The sequence below is a fragment of the Triticum aestivum genome, chromosome 3A (assembly GCF_018294505.1).
Source record: "Triticum aestivum cultivar Chinese Spring chromosome 3A, IWGSC CS RefSeq v2.1, whole genome shotgun sequence".
Lineage (NCBI taxonomy): Eukaryota > Viridiplantae > Streptophyta > Magnoliopsida > Poales > Poaceae > Triticum > Triticum aestivum.
Genome location: NC_057800.1, coordinates 460,163,393 through 460,187,500, shown reverse-complemented (window position 1 = coordinate 460,187,500; position 24,108 = coordinate 460,163,393).

Sequence of the window (24,108 nt, the reverse complement as noted above, 5' to 3'; positions counted from 1 at the left end):
TTGCTTGGCGATGAAGAGGTATTGTGGGTACCATTTATAGGGACGAATCGTTGAATGGTTCCAAGTTTGGAGTTGGCTCTTTTCAAAGTGGACAGTGTTACCGTACCTAGGAAGTTTGGCACGGAGGCTTGGAAGATTTGATCGCTTTTTTTTTTGCGGGGAATGGAAGATTTGATCGCTTACTTGGTGCAAATTCCACATGCTCAATGTACTTGTAGAAAATCATTAATTGTTGGGACTATACTTGTAGAAGGACTATACTTGTACAAAATCATTAAATGTTGGGCATATTGATATTGGGATCATCCAATTTTCAGCGAGCTGTTTTCTGGAAGTCTGGCAAGTATGCAGACCGGGAGGCTTGAGCATTTACTAAGTAGTTCTGAACTTCTGATTCAACATCCTCGCTAAAACGAAATACAAGCTACTCACCGGTAACAAGCCTCAAATTGGATACTTTTGAGTATTTGGCTCAAAGTGTTACATTCTTGACAAGTATCATCGTTCAAAATTTGCTCCTAAATCTCACCGGTTTCCTACTCGGTTATGGATCGAACTCTCACACCTACCGTGTCTACAATAACTTCACTCGAAAAGTTAAAGAGACGGTAGACGTGAAGTTTGATGAATCTAATGGCTCGCAAGTCGAGCAATTGCCAATTGATGTAGGAGACAAAGATCCCTCGAAAATAATTCAAGACTTGTCTATTGACAAGATCCGTCCAACAGAGGTGAAGGAGAGCACTTCGTCTATTCAAGTGGTAGCCTCAACTTCACATCAAGGTGAACCACAAGTTGACATGAAGGCATCTACAAGTGAAACGCGTCAAGACGAAGGAAATGAGGAAGTACAACAAGATGATCCACCTCGACCTCCTTCTCCACCTCCTCAAGCGAACAACGACACCAACAACAATGAAGAAGAAGATGATGATGAAGATGCTTCACCACAACCCAAGCAAAAGTTACCTCGAGTTAGAGTAAGAATTGACAAGTATCATCCTGTCAAACAAATTCTTGGCGACATCAAATCTAGGAGAATCACTCACTCTAAATCTTGTTTAGCTAACTTTTGTGAGCATTACTCATTCATCTCTAGTATTGAGCCTATGAAGGTTGATGAAGCCCACGAAGACCCCGATTGGGTCAATGCTATGCACGAAGAACTACCCAACTTCAAGAGGAATCAAGTGTGGACATTGGTTGAGAAGCCCAAGGATGAACAAAATGTCATCGAAACCAAATGTGTGTTTCGGAACAAGTAAGATGAGGATGGAAAAATCATACGCAACAAGGCTTGTCTCATTGCTAAAGGCTACACTCAAGTCGAAGGTATGGACTATGGTGAGACCTATGCCCCTGTTGCTAGACTTGAGTCAATTCGCATTTTACTTGCTTATGCCAATCACCATGATATCACCCTCTATCAAATGGGTATTAAAAGTGTTTTTTTAAATGGTGAAATTAAGGAGGAAGTTTATGTTAAACAACCTCCCGGCTTTGAAAATCCTAAGAAACCAGACCATGTTTACAAACTTCATAAAGCTCTCTATGGTCCCAAACAAGCCCCAAGAGCTCGGTATAAATGCTTAACAAAGTTTTTTCTTGAAAAAGGCTTTGAGATTGGTAAAATTGATTTAACCTTGATTACTAAGAGAGTGAATTGTGAATTATTTGTGTGTCAAATACATGTTGATGATATTATCTTTGGTTATACTAACCCTCTCTTTAGTGAAAAATTTGGAAGGTTGATGCCGGAAAAGTTTGAGATGTCTATGATGTGTGAACTCAAATTCTTCCTCGGTTTGAAAATCAAGCAAAATAGGCATGGTACATTTGTATCACAAACAAACTATACCAAGGACATATACAAAAAGTTCAACATGCAAGAAATCAAAGGTATGAAAACCCCCATGCCAACTTGAAAGCACAAGTGCTCCCTACGTGATTTTGATAATTAATGTCAACATATCTCTTGTTGGACTAATACTTTTATCTAGTATATTTCAGATGAGTTCAACAGTGGAGTGGCGTGGACAAGAGGATGTGGAATCCCTTAAAGATGCTAAGGACAAAGATTGGCCCAAGCTCAAGACTCTACATGTTTATTTAAGTGATCCAAGATCACATTTAGTCCATAGGAAAAGCCAATACTATTAAAAGGGAATGATGCGTTGCTTAATGGCTTGCTTGCTCAAAGTGCTTAGTGATATGCTCCAAATCCCTCAACCACTTTCTCATTTCCACATATGTCCCAAACCAAAAGTCAAACTCGGCCCCACCGATTTGATCTATCCGGCGCCACCAAGTTCACTTGACATAGCCACTACCAGAAACCATAATCAGTTTGGTCTCACCGACGGGATCTCGGTCTCATCGAGATGGGCTTGCAAACTGTCTGTTGTCTGTTGCATCTATTTCGGTCTCACCGAGATATGCAATCGGTCCCACCGAGTTTGCTTGACCAACTCTCTGTTTTGCTTATTACCAAAATTGGTCCCACTGAGTTTGTGTAATCGGTCAAACCGAGTTGAGGTTTTACCCTAACCCTATCACATCGGTCCCACCGAGTTGATTATATCGGTCCCATCGAAATTCCTAACGTTCACATTTTGAACTAAATTGGTCTGACCGAGTTTCTCGATTCGGTCCCACTGAGTTTGGTAAATTGTGTACAATGGTTAGATTTTATGTGGAGGCTATATATACCCCTCCACCCACTCTTCATTCATGGAGAGAGCCATCAGAACGTGCCTATACTTCCAGCATACATTTTCTGAGAGAGAACCACCTACTCATGTGTTGAGACCAAGATATTCCATTCCAACCATAAGAATCTTGATCTCTAGCCTTCCCCAAGTTGCTTTCCATTCAAATCATCTTTCCACCAAATCCAAATCTGTGTGAGAGAGAGAGAGTTGAGTGTTGGGGAGACTATCATTTGAAGCACAAGAGCAAGGAGTTCATCATCAACACACCATCTATTACCTTTTGAAGAGTGGTGTCTCCTAGATTGGTTAGGTGTCACTTGGGAGCCTCCGACAAGATTGTGAAGTTGAACCAAGGAGTTTGTAAGGGCAAGGAGATCACCTACTTCGTGAAGATCTACCCAAGTGAGGCAAGTCCTTCGTGGGCGATGGCCATGGTGGGATAGACAAGGTTGCCTCACTAGTACATCGACGTGCTAAACAAACGGTTTTTAACCCCTTCCCCCGACGGCATTTGGAACCATCGCGAAGTGAGTGTGTGCGATAGGGTGTCCTTCCCACACGACCCAGAAATCGTCGGGGATAGGCCCTCCTGGGACCCAGGCTGGGGCCGTGTGCGATCAGGCGAGGCATCGAAACCCAATCATTTCCGTAGGTATGTACATCCCACACGGTAATCCGAGAAAATCATTTCCGTAGCTATGTACATCCCACACGGTGAATCCCAGAAAAACATTTTCGTAGGTATGTATATCACACACAATCAATCTGAGGAATTCGTTTATGTTCTTACGTACATCCCACATAGTCAATCCAGGGAAAACGTTTCCGTTCGTATGTATATCACACACAGTTCTTTGTGTGGAAACGTTTGTGTAAGGTGGCCTAACGCAAACAGTTCACTGCCGGAAGCCGTGTGTAATTGTTAGTTGATCGAACACGCCTACTTTCTAGAAACCGTGCGGGTTATTTGAGTTCATCGCCCATGGTGCTGTCTGAGTAACCGTCTGCAATAGAAAACCCCAATAAGCAGGGTAATTAGCCTATTATTGATAATCCATGTACTAATCAAACTGATATTTCTTATAGAACATGCCAGATATTTCATATCTGTATAAAAGCAACCAGGATTTCATAATTGAATTACATCAGATAGCTTCGGCACTCAGTTACGCCATTACACAACAACACCAAGTTTCACATGCAGCATCAAAAACATTGGGAAAGTAGCATCATACACGGTAAATAGACACATGAATCTCATCTGGGAAACTGCAGAAGCGGAAGGCAAATATTGAGCCTTCAGTGATGTTGAATGTCCTTGCAACTTTAGGCCAGTGGCTACGGATAATTGCCCGCCCAACCTTCGTCCTCTTCAACAAGACTTTAATATTGTACCGTGGGTGTTGAATGAATACCTTCCTCGCCTCTTGACCATGCATTGGTTTGAGAGGTAATCATCGGTGAACTGCTTTGAAAAGTACCAAAAACAAAGGTATGCATAAATCACTGTTGTGAATTTTGAATTGGCGCAAGGGGTAAAAACAAGGTAAAAGAGTTGGTAGCATCCTATAGTTGACTGATGTCTTCTTCATTGTGCAAACAAAGATCTTGCTATTATTCGTCGCAAGTTTCTTCATCCTAACAATCTTTCTGAGTTTCTTGACTTGATTGATATTCATGGACATCTCATTTCCCCATATGCAAAATGGGTCGAACAGTGGGTCTAAGCCTCTGACAACATGACCTACATGTGCAAGACAAAATTGTAAGAAACCTAAATATTAGAATGATTCCTGCAACTGCATAATAACGTGCTATTAGCCAAAGGACCCTGCTTGAACAAACCTCGATGGTAAACCGTAGTGTCTCCCATTGTTTCCCTGCAACACACATAAGAAAGATCTTGATCAGGTTAACTGAGAGTTGCCATACTATCAGTAGAATATGTATTGAGTACATCCAAATTCGATTGGTGTCACATGCATAACAATACAAAATTATACCCATAGCAAATGAAAATCAAATTGCAGAACTGAACCAAACAGTTAAATGGACAACAGACCAAATGAACCAAAATAGTTAACTGAGCACGACATTGCAGAATAGAAACATGTACTAGAAGATAAGACAGTTAACAAAATAAAGAATGCTTGAGAACAGTACTACGAAATGTAGCAATTGTTGGACCAAAGTGTTAACTGAACATTTCATTTTAGAGGACCAAACTTTTAACTGAACATCAGATTGCATATTCACATTATAGAGGAAAAATCACTAGAAGGCACTAGCGGTGGCCTCGAGAAAACATCATGAACTGTATTTTATAGTAGAGACAACCGCGTGGCGGTGTCGACGGTGGCCTCGGAGACGAGGTGCTCCTCCAAGATCTGGTGGTCGACACACATGGCAGCCATAGCGACCTCGTTTGCGCGTGCGGTCGCATGCTACTCGGCTCCACATTATACTGTGTGTAAAATGGTTGTGGGCGGCGCTTAATTGAAGGAGGGGGGCAGTGATTTCGGTGGAAGGTGTCGCTCCGATGGTCAGGGCATGTGGGATGGGAAAGGAGGAGGATGGTGTGGGTGGGGTGTGGATTACCTGACCATATCGACGAGGCCGCGCAGCAAGAAGAAGGGGCGGCGGTGAGGAGGCCGCACAACAAGAAGAAGGGTTGCCGGCGAGGAGGCGGCGCTGCAAGAAGAAGGGTCGCCGGCGAGGAGGCGTCGCTACTAGAAGAAGGGTAGCTGGTGAGGAGGCGACGCTGCAAGAAGAAGGGTCGCCGGTGAGGAGGCTGAACTACCAGTAAGCAACAGTGAAGGTTTGAACTTGGAAAGCAAGGAGGAACAGTGGAAATGTGGCTTTTGGTAGGAGGGACGGGGCAGGGAGATAGATATTTCTGCGGTGGCTAAAAAATTTCGCTCGGTGCCGCAAGAAACTGGCACGCAAGTGTGGTTCAAGTGGGGACGGTGGACTGTAGACCACGAAGCTTCCTGCGTAAGCCAGACAAGACGATTCTTTCTAGTAAACTGTTTGTGGTATACCTGATTTTTTTCATTATGTTTTGAAAGACAAAATGGTGTTATGGAGGGAAAGGATGGTGTTTGAATTGCTAGAACATTTACGTACAATGAACATGCAACTAGTACATGAGTGTCATGTTTAAATTTAGAATTATTCCGGGTTTGTTTGGTATTTTTATGCATTAATTGAGTTTCTGAGCATTTAATGTGCATGATTCAAATTCGAACTACAAGCACATGCTGCAGTGCACCAAATTTTGCTGAAAAATCACATGTGTGTCTTTGGGTGAATTTATAGGTCCCATGCAAGAAATGAGAATAAAATTCAAACATCTGGGTGTCGTGGCTTGACCGGAATGATTGAGAAACTTGGTTTTTTAATTCCCGTAAATCCAAAACACGGCTGAAAATCATGAAACTTGGCATGGTGTCATGACATGGCACCAACATGCTGCAGTAATTTTTTTTGGCCGAATTGGGACAAGCTTTGGTGTAAGCTTCTTGCAAACCGGAACTTCCCTCAAGAAGGCTCTTGGTTCCGAGAAGGAATGTGTCACCTCCGTGTGCGAAACGACATACGTACACTGCCTTCTCCCGCCTTAATTTTTGTACACTGGCAGATTAGACTAAATAGAAGTATCATGCTAAATTTTGGAATTATTCCGTGTTCGTTTGGCCTTTTTTATACATTAATTGAGTTTCTGGACATTTAATGCGCATAATTCAAATTTGAACTACAAGCACATGCTCCAGTGCACCAAAGTTGTTTGAAAATCACATGTGTGTTCTTGGGTGAATTTCTAGGTCCCATGCAAGAGATGAGAGTGAAATTCAAACATCTAGGCATCGTGGCTCGGCCGGAAAGATTGAGAAACTTGGTTTTTTAATTCCTCTAAATCCAAAACACGCCTGAAAATCATGAAACTTGGCATGGTGTCATGACATGGCACCAACATGCCGCGGTAATATTTTTGGCCGAATTGGGACAAGCTTTGGTGTAAGCTTCTTGCAAACCGAAGCTTCTCTCAAGAAGGCTCGTGGTTCCGAAAGGGAACGTGTCACCTTTGTGTGCGAAACGACATACGTACACTGCCTTCTCCTGCCTTAATTTTTTTACATAGGCATATTAGACCAAATAGAAGTACCGTGCTAAATTTTGGAATTATTCCGGGTTCGTTTGGCCTTTTTTATACATTAATTGAGTTTCTGTGCATTTAATGTGCATAATTCAAATTTGAACTACAAGCACATGCTGCAGTGCACCAAAGTTGTTTAAAAAATCACATGTGTGTCCTTAGGTGAATTTCTAGATCCCATGCAAGAGATGAGAGTGAAATTCAAACATCTGGGCGTCGTGGCTCGCCCGAAAAGATTGAGAAACTTGTTTTTTAATTCCTGTAAATCCAAAACACGCCTGAAAATCATGAAACTTGGCATGGTGTCATGACATGGCACCAACATGCAGCGGTAATTTTTTGGCCGAATTGGGACAAACTTTGGTGTAAGCTTCTTGCAAACCGAAGCTTCCCTCAAGAAGGCTCGTGGTCCCGAGAGGGAACGTGTCACCTCCTTGTGCGAAACGACATATGTACACTGCCTTCTCCCACCTTAATTTTTTACATAGACATATTAGACCAAATAGAAGTACCATGCTAAATTTTGGAATTATTCCGGGTTCATTTGGCCTTTTATACATTAATTGAGTTTTTGTGCATTTAATGTGCATAATTCAAATTTTAACTACAAGCACATGCTCTACTGCACCAAAGTTGTTTGAAAAATCACATGTGTGTACTTGGGTGAATTTCTAGGTCCCATGCAAGAGATGAGAGTGAAATTCAAACATCTGGGCGTCGTGGCTCGACCGAAAAGATTAAGAAACTTGGTTTTTTAATTCCTGTAAATCCAAAACATGTCTGAAAATTATGAAACTTGGCATGGTGTCATGACATGGCACCAACATGCTATGGTAATTTTTCTGTCCGATTTGCGAAGGCGCACACATTAACAATCAACAAAGCCATTTTGGAACAAGTGCTGTCACGTTACAAATCGGGAAGGCAATTATTATTGAAACCGTGGGCGTTCTACTTACCAATTATGTGGGGCCACACGTCCTCTTTTTTTATTGGCTAGGAGGTGCCGTGCAGGGTAGCTATTTGAGTACGGGAGGCGCATGATCAGACCCCTACACGTGCTCATCAGGAGGAGAGCCCTTTGACCACTACCAGCCGTGCACCTCCCTCTCAACGTCTCCATTAATGGCGCACGAGCACCTGTTCTACGGCGTGGCTGTATGTCTCACTGGAGTGAGATTTAAGAGAGAAAAATAAAAATCTAAAAAGAAAGTTTTGCACAGATCTTGATGTAAGATCCAACGGATCTATATAGAATCGACTACGACTTATAGCAAGCACGATGAATATAAGGACGATGGTAATGGATAATAATTGTCTTACATATTTAGAAACATAATTAAAAAAAGCCACATGCGGCAATGCCCGAAATACACAAGGGCAAAAGAAGAAGGAAGACAACTATCTGGCTCGCTAATCTCTACTTTCTTGATGCGTTGCTGTAGGACGCAGGATCTAGTCTCCGCGGCGAGCGGCGATGAGCTCTTTCTTGTCCTCTAGATGCTGCTTGAGAGCATCCACGGATTCCTCTACCAGCCTTCTGCGCTCGATGCGCAGCATGACATTCTCGTCCATAAGTTTCTCGACGATGACGCCGGTCCTCTTCAACAAGGCAGTGGTCTGCTCCTGTTGCTCCGCACTTCTGACGATCTTCGCCCTCAGCAGGTCGCGCTCGGCTTGGAGCTTCACATTGCTCTCATTTAGTTGCCGGATGACGTTGGTAGACTGTTCAAATGAGGCTTTCAGGTCATCTTGTAAGCTCGCCCACCTGGAGATCCGGTCCATCTTCCTTAGGACGAGGGCACGCATGCGCCTGTAAGATTCCTCACCTGCCTGCGAGGCATTTTCCCATGCCGTCACAACACGGGAGGACATCTCTGCTGCATTCGCAGCGCGGCGGGACATCTCTTCTGCTTCCGCAGCGCGGCCAGACCAGTCTGCTGCATCGACGGCGCGGCGGGACCTCTCTGTTGCTAGGGCCGTGCGGCGGGACATGTTGGCTGCTTTCGCGGCGAGGTGGGACATCTCTCGTGCTTTCGCTTCTAGGCTTGCCTCTCCCTGGTAGCAATCTCTTGACCCAGAACTCACGCTGGCCATGGCGGACGCAAGGGAACGATGATGAATGACTTGTTTGTTTTTGACTTTTTGTGGATGAGGAGTTGAGGAGGAATGTGCAGTCATCTTGGAGTAGTAGTATTTATAACCGCGTAGTAATACACTCCTAAGTGGGAAACCATTTAGGATTTGATTGGTGTGAACAGGTTTGCAATTTAGAATGTGATGGGACGCGGCCTCCCTGTTCTTCTAAAAAAATTGTGACGGGGCGCATGCTCAAAATTTACCGACGGTTATAAGTGCGACACTATTCCCGGAAGGCGTAACGTGGGCACGTACGCCTTCTCGACCGCGTACATGGCGTTTGCACCATAGGGTGCACCACAATAGGCAATGTTAGCACACTTCTTGTTCCAACAACCGTGCGTGCTCGTTATTACCATCGCGCATGCTTCTTTTAATTAGAATGTGTGTGCCCGTCTAGCACACACACGTTGATCTATCTAACTGTTTCAGTTTGTTGTGGCTAATCGCAAATAGTTCATCCATGTGAAGTGTATGCCATCAATCACGGACACTTTGATCTGGCTGACCCGTTTCTGTTCTATTGCCTAATTGCAAATAGTTAATTATTCTGAAGCGTATGTGTAAGTGCATCTAGTGCCACCCCTAGTTGGTTTTGGAGTATTGACGACAAACCTAGTCGAGGGACTAATGTGTTTGTGAGAATTGCAGGATAACATAGGTAGAAGTCCCTCATTGATTCGGTTTTCCTACCAGAGATGGCCCCTAAAAATGTATGAAGACATCGATGGCAAAGGTGGTATATGAAGATATTCACATTGAAGACTATGACAAGAGAAGACGTGACATGAAGCATATGGAGCTCGAAGACTTAGATCTTTCGTAGTTCTTTTTCTTCTTTATTGAGTCATAGGAACCACCGTACTGTTAAGTGGGGTCCAAGAGAACCAGTCAGAATGACTGAAGTGATGCTTAACCAAAACCTATGTCTTCGAGTGAAGACTGTGAGAGCGAATCTTGTCCAGAGTCGGACAAGTCAGCTTTGCTTGTAGCCCAAGTAAATTTGCCGTGTGAGTTTGAAATCTGACCGTTGGAACACGCGTCAGTTCCTTAGTGACCCAGGGTCATTTTGGACAAATCAGGTCGGGTTGCCTAGTGGCTATAAATAGCCCACCCCCTACAACCATAAATGGTTGGCTGCTCAGAGTTAGTGTACGGCTTTTGTCGTTTGAGAGCAACCCACCTCGAAGCCTTTGAGAGAGAATTCCTTGCGAGGATAAAGCCCTAACCACCCAGAGCCAAAGAGAATTAGGCATCACTTAAGTCTTCTTGTCTGTGTGATCTGAAGACTTATTACACTTGAGGACCGTGAATCCTCCAGCCGGTTAGGCGTCGCGTTCTGAGCGTCCAAGAGACATTGTGGATCGCCGGTGAACAAAGTCTGTGAAGGTTTGGGAGTCTACCTTGAAGACTTACCAGAGTGATTGGGCAAGGTCTGTGTGACCTTAGCTCAAGGGGAATACGGTGAGGACTGGGTGTCCTGAGCTGCATGTTCAGGACTGGGTGTCCGGGACTATGTGTCCTCAGGTTTAAATACCTAGCCGCCCTAACCAGACGTACAGTTGTCACAGCAACTGGAACTGGTCCAACAAATCATTTTCTTCAATGAGTCACTGGTTTCATCCTTCCCTTCCCTTTACTTACTGTTGGTCCTTGTGAAGTCATTGTATGATTGCACTATCTTTTGTCTTCACTGAGTGACTGCATGTTCTGTTTGGCTTCTTAATATCTTCCTACCTGATCCTTACTACCTAGCTGCTATTAGTCATTGTGCTTTCACTTCATTGAATACATGACTGTGGTTTACCTAGTGTAGTCTACCTTCCGCTGCATGGTTATAGGTTTATTTCTATCGTTTGTCTTCGAAACTTCCACGTTTTGAAGACTTTCATAAAAATTGCCTATTCACCTCCCCTCTAGTCGATATAACGCACTTTCAGTATGCCCTCAACACACACACCTTGATCTGACTGACCGTTTCTTTTGTGTTGCCTAATCACAAACAGTTCATCCGAGTGAATCGTATGCTCTATATCGCACATGCCTTCATCAGGCTGCCCGTTTCTTTTGTTCTGCCTCATCGCAAACAGTTCATTGGAACCGTATGCCCTGGATCACACAACAACTAAAATCTAAACCGTGTGTGATGGCTCCGCTATCGCAAATCTTTTGCATCTTTTTTGACGGTTCTTTTACACCACCATTTGTGATTATTGCAATGCACACAGTTTCGTCGAAGGGTCTCTGATTGTAGTGTCGCGTTGGCAGCATCCTGCAGTAGTGCTTCTTCGTGGACCCTTCATGGGTGGAGCCCTCCGTGGACTCGCGCAACCGTTACCCTTCGTGGGTTGAAGTCTCCATCAACATGGATGTATGATAGCACCACCTATCAGAACCACGCCAAAAATCTCTGTGTCTCCAATTGCGTTTGCACACACTACAGCGGGATGGTCCAAATGCGACAGTCGAATCAGAGACCCTTCGACGAAACTGTGTGTGATGCTGTAATTGCAAATGGTGGTGTAAAAACCGTCAAAAGGGTGCAAAACGTTTGCGATGACAGATGCATCAAACACGGTTCATAATTTAGTTGCGTGTGCAATGCAGGGCATACGGTTCAGCTCAATGAATTGTTTGTGATGAGGAGGCACAAAAGAAATGGGCAGCCAGATGAAGGCGTGTGCGATATATAGCATACGGTTCACTGGGATGAACTGTGTGTGATTAGGCAACACAATGGAAACGGTTCAATTGACCAAGATGTGTGTGATACGCGGCAAACAGGTCTGTAATCTGAAATGTGTGCGAAGACCAATAATAACACACATGATTGCTACTAATAAGCCGTGTGAATTGCTCTGTCTATAGTAGAATAACATGTATATATATAAGTGAAATAAACATCCAATTACATAAGTGACTATAAAGATCATTCGCACACACCTCAATAAACAATTGCATGCATTCTAAAGTAGGAGAAACGATCGTCTAGTCATCTACTTCTTGTGACGCTCCGGCCACTGCTATGTGGCTCGATCCCTCGTATGGGTTAGGAAGAAGACAGTTCCTCATGTCAATGATCTGCTTGTACATCTTGTAACTTGTGTACGCGTCCATGGCCACGTACTTGACATGTTGTTCATCCAGTCTCTTATGCCACACACTGTGCCACGCGTTCTTGTCCTTATTGCTCTCTTGCTTCATCTTCGTGAAGTAGGGGTCGATGATGGCCGAGGCGAGGTCAACCAGGGAGTTCAGTTTGCTTTTGTCGGTGCCCCAGACCTTGTAGTGGTGCTGGATGTTGACAAGATTCAGGCATTTCAAGTCCGAAACCTTGAGCGCTTTTAGATCGTTGGTGGTGTCCACTGTAGCGAAACTGTAGTCGGAGCTCTTGATAAACCTGGAGAAACGCTCGCAAGGCCTTGTGGCAAGGTGGAAGTGGTAGACAAGGACGTCATGTCGCATGCACAACTGGGCGACGACAACCTTCTAATCGTGCCCGGCACGACCGATGGTGTACTCGAGGTCGAAGCCGACCACTCGATACTTGTCCTCGACAAGGAACTGCTCCATATTTGGATGGATCTCTCCACCGAGACCGGATCATTTGTGTACACCACCGAGAGAGCCTTCCCCCTCACGTGGGTATCCACTACATGATGCGTGGTGAACTGCCCGCCGTTGTCATCGTCGGCCGCTGGGAGCGCCATTGGAGCCACGGGGAGCACCATTGGAACCGCTGGGTGTCCTCTCTATATGTGTCCTTGTGAGTGTGCTTATTGTGATGTGTGAGATGAGAGATGAAGGTAAATGTCCGCAGGAATAAAAGGGGCCCAGGCGGCATGGATTCTCGGCGCGTTCACATGGCAGCTTTTGCAGCGGGTAACTGCATCGCCGCGCCGCGCCCGGGGCAACCGCTTGCACACAAACATGCGTGATTTTGCGCCATCCCAAAACACGGGCAGCGTGCGTGGAGGGGCGAGGGCAGAGCACCCAGAGGGATGCGAGAGCAGAGCGCGCGCGGCAGGACGCGAGCAGAGCGCGCTGCGGCCGCCTAAACCGCAAGCAACCACATGCATGGAACAATTGAACACGCAACAAATGGTCGCCTACAAGCCGGCCGACAGTTGCATTGCTGCGTAGAGAGCGGTCGTGTGGTACTATCTCCGTCTAGTCTAGTCTATAGTCTCCTTTATATTCCGTGCCATACTTTGCCCTCAAATCTAACCAACAAAATGTTAATGCATGTTTTAAAAATTATATAATTGAAAACTATGTTCAAATACAAATCCAACTATATAATCTTTGGCGATATGCATTCGTATTTTATTAGTTAAATCATACTTATGAACCAGGACGGTGGTATAGTAGGTAATTAAATCGCAAACATTTTCTTATTAACCATATGTGCACGTGGCCTTTCGTCCTCCTATCGCATGTCTTGTCACCCCGCTACCGCAGACGGCTTACAGCGCAAGCTTGCGCAGCATGCGGGGGCACTCTTTTTGCCAAACGGTGGCGCCAATGAATCGTTGGTGAGCCCGTTCCCGCGCAACCTCGCAGGTTCCCGCGCAAGTTTCCCGCCCGACTCGGTGAAACCCCCAAAATCCCAATGCTTACCTGCTAGCTATAAAAACCCTCACGGATAGCGAGTCCCGCATGGCATTTTCCCCTCCATCCCTGTAGCTTATCTTGTCTGCTTCTCCCACATTCGCCAATGGCACCGGTCCATCGTCGTCGCTCAGCCACTCCGCCGTCATCAGAGGACAGCTCCAGCTGGGAGGCTACACCGCGGCGGCGGTGCAGTCCCCGACATAGTGTAGTGCGCGAGGCGTCCCTGTTGGGTGTGCGCGAACACCCACCACACTGTCAGGACCCCGATCCTAAGCCACATTGATCTAGCATGTAACACATCATATCGCTTTGCATCCTCACACATGGTATTCCCACGGGTGCCACCTTACCTGGCCTGGGACCGTTTGCGCCTTTTGGCTCACGTATATGATAGTGTCGCTAGCATCCATATGACAGAGAACCCGGGCCGACATGACTAGTCATGAACCCAAAGTGGCACTAACTTATAGGGACATGCATACATGACCTAGCGACGAACGTGTTAGTCATCAGCGAGTGATTTCGGGCTGTAGCAACTGGGCTAACAGGACTCTGGGATTCCGGGCTGTAGCAGGCTAATAGGACTCCGAAAGACACCGCGTGACATTTCCCCGAAGGGACAAACACAAGATTGAAGAAGGACACATGCTGGCCAGTCTAAGTGTTTCGGAGCAGTAGCAACTGGGCTAACAGGACTCTGGTAAACCGGGCTGTAGCATACTTCCATGGCTCAGTGGAAGCACTAGACTACATTTCCCCATAAGAGAGGCTACCAAGGATAGACAACTAGGTTGTCGGATCCCACACATACCAAGCATTTCAAATCATACACACAATATGCTAAATATGTGCAAATACAACATGGCATCACAACAAAACTCTACAACTCAAAGTATTTATTCATTAGGCTCCGAGGACCCAAGTATTACAAACATGGGTCTCATGACCCTACATACAGAGCATACAAGAAACAAGCACATGCGGAAGCTTAACTTGTCTGACTACAGACAACTACAAATGAAAAAGGCTCAGAAGCCTGACTATCTACAAGATCCTGCTGAGGGCACAAGATCGTAGCTGAGGTAACAAGCTAAACGTCGAAGTCCACATGGAACTACTAGTGAGACTGAAGTCTCACTTCAGAAACATAAATTAAGCAAACGTGAGTACAAATGTACCCAGCAAGACTTACATCAGAACTAACTACATATGCATCAGTGTCAACAAAGGGGGTGGTGGAGTTTAACTGCAGCAAGCCAGCTTTGACTTGGCGGCTATCCTAAACTACGACTACAAGTAACTCTTTTGAGGTGGCGCACACGAGTCCACATATTCACCATATCAATACACCACTATGGATCCGCTCCCGTCTCCCTACGAGAACGCCACCCATAGCACTCACACTTATGTTGCGCATTTTAGAGTATCCACTTTCACTTGTCTATGAACTGTACAGGCAACCCAGAAGTCCTTTACCGCGGACACGACTATTCGAATAGATCATGTTTACCCTGCAGGGGTGTACTTCTTCACACACGCTCTCGCCACTTACCACCATGTACACGTCGTGTATCTCGGCAACCTTCAAGCGGAAGCCTGGCGAGGGAGTCGGCCATGACCTGACTAACCACACAAGTCTGTACTCCAGGTTTATCGCCTATTAGGGTTCCATTCGCAAGGAGATCCAGCCGGGGTTTCGCTCACGACCCCAAACGATGAGAGCAGGGTTCCCGAGGCACCGAACAGGCGTCTCAGTACACCGTGCCTCATGTCTCTACCGCATCATAGCCCACCCTAGTGTCAGCACTATGCACAGCCCCCAACACATATCCTACAAACACCAAAAACTAGTTGCAACTCCTGGACAGAGATCGAGGTGATTAATAAGCCGAGAGGGGTCGAGTTACCAGAACCCAATGTGTGGTAGTAACTGTTCATGGATCACAAACACAGAACTCAGTTCCTGAGGACGGTTTCAATGAGACAACTCACCATGTACTCCTACATGGCCTCTCACCGCTACCTTTACCAAATCATGTTCACACACTTAGCTCACACACAGTAGGACATGTTCATCACCATTCCAATTCATCCCCGATGAATCAGACCTGACTCAACTCTGAGCAGTAGCATGCATGACAAACAAGCATGAATGAGTAGGCACATCAGGGCTCAAACAACTCCTACTCATGCTAGTGGGTTTCATGTATTTACTGTGGCAATGACATGTCATGTAGAGGAAAAGGGGTTCAACTACCGCAACATGTAAGAGTTGAATCGTTGTTGTCTAATGCAGTGAAAGAGAGCAAGAGCGAGAGAGTGGGATTGTATCAGAATGAACAAGGGGTTTTTGCTTGCCTGGCACTTCTGAACATAGTATAGCTCTTCATCGATGTCATCGAACTCATCGTTGAAACCACGTCTACTCAGAGGGGACAAACACCGGCAACACAGAAAGAACGCAATCAATGCAATGCGGCAATATAATGCATGATTATGGCATGGCAATATGCTGTGATATGAGCTAATGCAGCTAGCAATGATTTAAATGGAGTTGGTTTGAACACTAAATTCAAATTTAAACTCCATATGTGATCATTCAAATATCATTTATTTGATTTGTCCAATTCAGCAGCTATAAGTTGTTCTAACATGCATGAAAATGGTACGTATGGATAGATTGAAATTTTCTGATAATTTTTCACATATAAATTATTTTCATTGGAGTTATAGATTATTTTCTATGAATTTTAGAAGTTTTAGCTAATTTCTGAAATTTCCTAAATTATTTTAAATCCAAAAAATAATTTACTGCGTCAGCATGACGTCCGAGTGACGTCAGTAGGTCAATGGGTCGGTCCAGGTCAAACCTGACCAGTGGGGCCCGCACGTCAGTGGAACAGGGCAGGAACATAGGCTGACCTGTGGGGCCACCTGGTTTAATCTAAACTAAATAGGGAACAAATCCCAGGGATAATTTGGGCATGGGGCCCATATGTCAGTGAGAGAGGGGTTTAATTAGGGGGGTCATCAGTGGCTAATGACGTGCCACGTCAGCACGCCCGAGTTGTACGCCGACGATCACACAAACGCAGCGGCGACGCTCGGGAACGTGCTATAGGCGGTGGTTTGGCGCGCTGAGGGCACCAGGGCTAGCCCTTGCTCGCCCGCATCCAACCGAAGAAGCTGGAGGGTGCGGGGTGGCTGGAATCTTGCCGGCGATGAGCTATGGCGGCGGCCGGAGCTACGGGATCGACGGGTTCGGCGCTACGGTGATCCACAGGACGAGTTGGTGAGTTCTACAACTTCCCGGGGAGGCGCTGAGCACATTGGTGTGCTCGTACGCGAGCTGCAGCGACTAAGGCCATGAATGCGTCATTGCCGGCAGCGAGGAGCTCACGGCTCCGGCGGTTATGGAGGCTAGAGCACGCATTCGGCCAAGGGAAAAGAGGGGAAAGACGACGGGTCTCACAGCAAGGTCGGCAGGGTGATGAGTGGGCTCGAGGGAGGCCTGGAGTGGACGGAGCGGCAGGGTCGATCTCGGTCGTCCGAGCTTGAAGATGACGATGGTGAGGTCGAAGTGGGGCTTCCGGCGTCGAACAGATTGGTGTGGACGACATAGGAGACGACGGTGGCTCTCGGGGACAGGTTGGTGAGGCTCGGGATGCGCGGTGGCCACGGGGACAGCAAGGGGCGGTGACGAGCTCCGCTCGGTGGGAGAGAGAGGGAGCCAGAGGAGGGGATGAGCATGGAAGAGAGTGGGACGGGGTTCCATACGGCTCTAGGGGGTTCGTGTGGCATCTCCAGGGCGTCGAGGGGGAAAGCGGGAAGCAGGAGGTGGCTGGCGCGTGCCGGCGTGCCACGGCCACACGCTCCAGTCCTTCTGTCCAACGAAGAAGATGACTGGCAGCTGGGCCGTGGGCTACACAAAGGTCGATCACTGCTACAAGCAGGCTAGGTAAGGTTTCTCTCTTTTGTGTTTCTGTTTTTCTATTTTCTGCTGTAGTTTTGAGCTTAGGAAAAATACCAAGGCATTTCCTAAAATCCTGAAAATATTCATGGACACTTGCTAAATTATTTTAGTGGCCCACAAATAGTTCCAACATTATTTGAGCATTTAAATTATTTATAGTATTTAAATGCCCAAAGTCAAGTACAAAAGATTTAATTCAAAAATCCAGAATGGCCTAGAAATATGTGCATCATTATTGGCAGAGGTTTTCACCTTTATCAAAAATCATGAACTTTTCTAAAGGGAATTTTGGGTTCATTGAAAATATTTTTATTTGAACCTAGTTGAATTTCATTTGCTTCTAGGGTTTATCAGTCCCCATTTCAAAGTTTCATAAAATTTGAACATGATGCAGCGAAGCTTATGTAGTGACAGGCAAGGCCTAAGGGCATCTCCAGCCGCGCCCCCAGGAAGGCCTCCCCAGGCGTTTTTTTGCATCGACACCGAAAAAACGGCCCAGTCGCGCCCCCAGGAGCCTGATTTTCACCGGCCTAGGCAGAAAACAGTGCCGACGGACCCAGGCCGAACCCGGCGCGCTGGGGGGCACCGGGGCGAACTGTTTTGGCGCGAAAAAGCCGCGGGCCAGCCGCGTTAGGGACATGACGACTCGTCTTCCCCCAACTGCCTCGGTTCCCGCGGGGAATCAATGGCAAGGCTGCTGCCGGTCAGCCTTGCCTCACGGGCGGCGCGTCACGGGACGGCGCGTCGACGCCTTCCCTCTCTCGCACGCGTACACACGGGTGCGGAGCGGCTATAAAAGCCGGCGGTCACCTGTGCCCACACCAGACTCGCCCCTCGCCGCCGCCCAGCCCCTCTCTCTCCGTCTCCGTCTTCCTCTCCCGAGCTCCACCGGCAGCCCCTCTCTCTCCCTCTCTACCACCGCCGAGCCCGTCCCCATGGCAGAGCGCTTCCCCAGAGACGAGGCGGCGGTGAACGGCTTCGGCCGCCGTTCGCTCCGCGAACAGGAGTCCTGGCTCCTGTTCCAGGCGAACATCCCGGCGCCGCCGGACATGCGCGCTGGGCCGACGGGGTGGCGGCTCAGCGACGGGGGAGTGCCCGTTCCCCGACACCGTGGCGAAGCCCAGGTACTTCACCGAGGAGGTCAAGGTCGCGCGCGCCTCCCTGACCGACGATGAGCGCTCCCTCCCCCAGTATGCCGCCGGCAATCACGCGGCTTGGGCGGCATACTTCCGGCGCCGCCAGCAGCAGCGCCTGGCCTCCACCAACGACGCGTCGGTGGTCGGAGGTCGGCGGCATGAAGAACAGCGAGGGGCGCCACCTGTGGTGGGGCGTCCCCGGCCGCATGCTGGATGGCGTGCTGGCGTACCTCAACGGCGGCAACAACCCGCCGTTGACCTATCTTGCAACGGGGGCCGCCCTGTCGCAACACCGACGCGCATGGGCGCCAAGGAGGTTCGCCTCCTCCTCGTCTTCCTCCTCTCGCTCATCTTCCCACTTCTCCGGTTCTCCGGCGCTTCTCAGCGTCAAGGACGAGCCCGCGGCAGAGACGCCAATTGGTCGGTGCACTCGCAGCGTCGGCATCGTCATCAACGAGGGCGGCCGGCGTGCCTCCTCCTCGTCGGCTCCTCCGCGCTTCATTAAGCCAAAGATGGAGCCGGGGCTGGCGCCGGTGAAGACGGAGCCGGGGCTGGCGCTGGTGAAGGCGGAGTTCGATGATGACGACGCGGCCCTAGAATGGGCGCGCCAGGACTCCGTTGCGATGGAGAAGGCGCGCCGGGAGAAGGAGAAGGAGCACCAGCGCGCCGCCCTGCGCCGCTTCGAGGAGCGCCGACGCTGCCGCGATGAAGACGGGGTCGTCGTCTTATGCGACAGTGACGATGACGACGACGACGCGTCACCGCCAGTCCGCCATGGCGACGCCGGGCAGTGGTCCAGCAGGGGCGCCCGCGTCAAGGAGGATAAGGCCGACGACGACGATGGCGGCAACGGCGGCGACGACTTCAGCTCCTTTCTTTTTTAGATTAGGTTAATGTAATGAAAATGCGCGAATTTCACCGAAATTTGCCATGTTTGGCCGAAATTTAACTACTTTTTATCATAACTTTACCAAACGGTCTTTCTTTTTTTATTTTAATACGCGCCTGGGGGCGGCCCTGGGGGCCGACGGCTGGGGACCGACTCGCCCCCAGGGCCATTTTTTGCACCGGCTCACCCCCAGGCGGCGCTTTTAGATGCCCCCTGGGGGGCCAACGGCTGGAGATGCCCTAAGCTAGGGTAAGCTAGGGTTGTGACAACTCATCCCCACTAAACAAGAATCTCGTCCCGAGATTCAATCGTAGGGTAAGATGAAGGGGGAACACAAACTAACACAATCTTCACGATCCAGGTTGCACTTCATAAGGGCATTGATTTGTTGCATCACGTTGATCTTGACATCCTCTCTTTTGAGATCTTCACCCATGCGATGACGGTAGAAAGCAACTCTACTAGAATTGATCTTCTCGAAGATCGAGCTACTCAAGATCAACTTGTGGAATGAGATGTTGAAACATCTCTTGAGTTGAAACACAAAACACACATCGAGAGGGATGGAAGAAACAAATGACGAAGTTCAATTTGGTAGGCAACAATTCCATGCTGAAGAAGATGGTGGACGGGGTCTAAGTAATGAGGAGTTAGTTGCCATGATTCCATAATGGGACACCTTGGGGGAGGTGACTCGTAGAACTATTCCCTTGAGTGGCAAAACGAATTACTTCTGATATAGAAATCATTGAAACTCTCTAAACCAGCCCAAGGAAAATCACAAATGATCGCTTGAAGGAGTTCGGAGAAATGGCATACTCAGTTTGAAAAGAAACTAGAGTTATAAGACAACTCAACAAATGGAAAGCACATTCCAAATGATGCCGAGGATATAACCCAGTGACTGAGCGTGCTCTCAAGAACTTGAGCATCTCCTTACTCATCAAGGTCTTACCAGCATCCGTAGCAAGGATCCTGGCAACACATCATACTACCATGATGAATAGTGATGGATGACGCAGATGCAAAGGAAGACAACACTTTCTCAAATTTCACCTTAGCGATGCCAAGGAAACGAAATCTGGATGATCGACCAAGAGACATTTATCACTCCGCTTCTAATGTTCTCCTTGATGTACCAGCTTAACCCAATACCATTCGGTATCTGGAACATCAAGTAAAGGTCTGACTTTGGGAGAACAAAGGATCCATAAGGAACAACTTCTAAAATAAGTCGCGCAACATCCTCATGGAGAAGATGGTCAAATTGCTCAATCAAGATGCTACAATAATAGATCTTCCGGCTAGGTGTGTCGGCCAAAACATCAACCTTGCTGGAGCCTGCCTCATAGATCTTGGAAAAGTTTCAACCATCATATTTGCCTGAGATTCAGATCTGGTTGGTAATAGGATATTTCAGAGAACATGTCTAGAAAAGAAAGTTTGCAACACAAACTAAAGAGATGACGTTGCGAGATTCTCGGGAAATGAACTATGATAGAAAGCTCCAAAACATGAGGTGGTTCTGCTACATACATGTGAACAAGTTGTCCAAGACAAGCATGACCACGTAGAAGTCTTACAACAAAACACTACCGGGTTCAGGTGGGGAACTATCATCGAGGATATCGAAGTCCTTGCATAAGTCTTGCTCTTAGGAAGGAACTTCTTCTCCTTGAACAATTCAATCAGTGGCCTGGTGTGCTAGGGATACATATAGAATGAAGGTTGCAAGTCTCCAGACCACAGAGTACTTCGCACATATGCATGACTGACTTGGGGTGATTCCACGGGAAGCAAAAACAAACTTTCTCGAATTCACGGCGACAACTTGCTTCAAATGCACATGAACTAGAGGAAGTCACTTCTTTCATCCAAACATATTCTTCATGAACGGGCACGAAGATAATGGTTAAAAAAGTTTCCAGCACTGGCTTAATGTTCAACATAAATCATGGAGAAGATAAAATGCTGCTGATGGGATCAACAACAAATCATACAGATTTCCATGAAGATGGAATTCCACAACTATGTGAACAAAGCAATAGCATTGGTCAGAACAAAAGATATAATGGTGTATGCTCGAGGATCAACCACGACTAAGACAACATTACGAGCATCGTTGGTTCTAATTTGATTTGACGATAGCCCATACTCAAATCAAAGTTTGGACAAGACAATAGATCCAACAATTGATCACGAGGATCAATCAATGAAGATATCATCTTTCTTCAACACACACACACAAACGCAAAGATATCCCTTCATAATGAACTAAGTTAGGCAAAGCTTTTATCTTCCAACTCTCCAAGTTGTTGTTTAACTTAACCAACTAGCTCAGGGGTATCCAACACAGATTCTTGGAGAATGGCTGATTTAGAGAAAAACCAACATGATCACAAACTCAACATATGTAACACCCACGATGCGGCTATATCTCCCACGTGTCGGAGCACGACTTAGAGGCATAACCGCATAGTAGGCATATCTCAAGAGGGGTAATCTTTACACATCCCATGTACTGAATAAGAAAGGGATAAAGAGTTGGCTTACAATCGCCACTTCACACAATACATAAATATAACATTACATCATCCAGAATACAATCAAAGGTCCGACTACGGAACCAACATAAATAAAGACAACCCCAAATGCTAGATCCCCGATCGCCCCAACCAGGCTCCACTACTGATCGTCCGGAAAGGAAACGTAGTAACGTCCTGAATCCTCGTCGAACTCCCACTTGAGTTCGGTCGCGTCCCCTGCACTGGCATCGTCGGCACCTGCATCTAGTTTTGGAAGTAATCTGTGAGTCACGGGGACTCAGCAATCTCACACCCTCACCATCAAGACTATTTAAGCTTAAGGTAGGGAAAGGGGTAGTGAGGTGGAGCTGCAGCAAGCACTAGCATATATGGTGGCTAACTTACGCAAATGAGAGCGAGAAGAGAAGCAAAGCACGGTCGAGAAGCTATCATGATCAAGAAGTGATCCTGAAACTACTTACGTTCAAGCATAACATGAGACCGTGTTCTCTTCCCGGACTCCGCCGAAAAGAGACCATCACGGCTACACACGCGGTTCACTCATTTTAATTAAGTTAAGTTTCAAGTTTTCTACAACCGGACATTAACAAATTCCCATCTGCCCATAACCGCGGGCATGACTTTCGAAAGTTCAAAACCCTGCAGGGGTGTCCCAACTAAGCCCATCACAAGCTCTCACGGTTAACGAAGGATATTTCTTCTCCTAGGAAGACCCGACCAGACTCGGAATCCCGGTTACAAGACATCTCGACAATGGTAAAACAAGTCCAGCAAAACCACCCACTGAGCCGACAAATCCCGATAGGAGCTGCACATATCTCGTTCTCAGGGCACAACGGATAAGCTAAGCGTACAGGAGCCAACGTAACCCAAGTTGCCAAGGGACAGCCCTGCACGGTGCTCTAGTTTGGACCAACACTCAGAGGAGCACTGGCCCAGGGGTTTAAAATAAAGATGACCCTTGAGTCCGCGGAACCCAAGGGAAAAAGGCTTAGGTGGCAAATGGTAAAACCAAGGTTGCGCCTTGCCGGAGGAGTTTTATTCAAGGTGAACTGTCAAGGGGTTCCCATTATAACCCAACCGCGTAAGGAACACAAAATCAAGGAACATAACACTGGTATGACGGAAACTAGGGCGGCAAGAGTGGAACAAAACACCAGGCATAAGGCCGAGCCTTCCACCCTTTACCAAGTATATAGGTGCATTAAAGTAACAATATATAATAATGATATCCCAAAAATAAACATGTTCCAACAAAACAAACTTCATCTTCACCTGCAACTAGTAACGCTATAAGAGGGGCTGAGCAAAGCGGTAACATAGCCAAACAACGGTTTGCTAGGACAGGTGGGTTAGAGGCTTCGCATGGCAATATGGGAGGCATGATATAGCAAGTGGTAGGTATCGTGGCATAGCAATAGAGCGAGCAACTAGCAAGCAAAGATAGAAGTGATTTCGAGGGTATGGTCATCTTGCTTGTAAAGTCCTCCGAGTTGACGAAAGCTTGATCCACATAAGCGTACTCAATGGGTTCCTCGATCATGTACTCGTCTCCTGGCTCTACCCAAGGCAAGAACACAAGCAAAGGACCAACAATCAATCACGGTGCAATGCGCAAGCAACATGATGCAAAACATGGCATGATATGTGGGATGTGATATGTAATGCATATGCGAGCTCCGGAAGGAAAAGATTGAACCAGGCATCAACTTGGCAAACCAAGTGTGCCGCTGGAAAGATGAGATGATTTCGGTCGAAATCGATATAAAGATCACCAGAATTGGATGCACGGTTTGCAAATGGCAAGCAAAACAAGAATGGCACAATTCTGCGATTAACAGCACGATGCCATCTAGAATGCAACAAGAAACTAAGCTACTGCACTCCAACATAACAACAAAGCACATGGCAGTGATCTACTCAATATGCTTCACAAAAGATGAA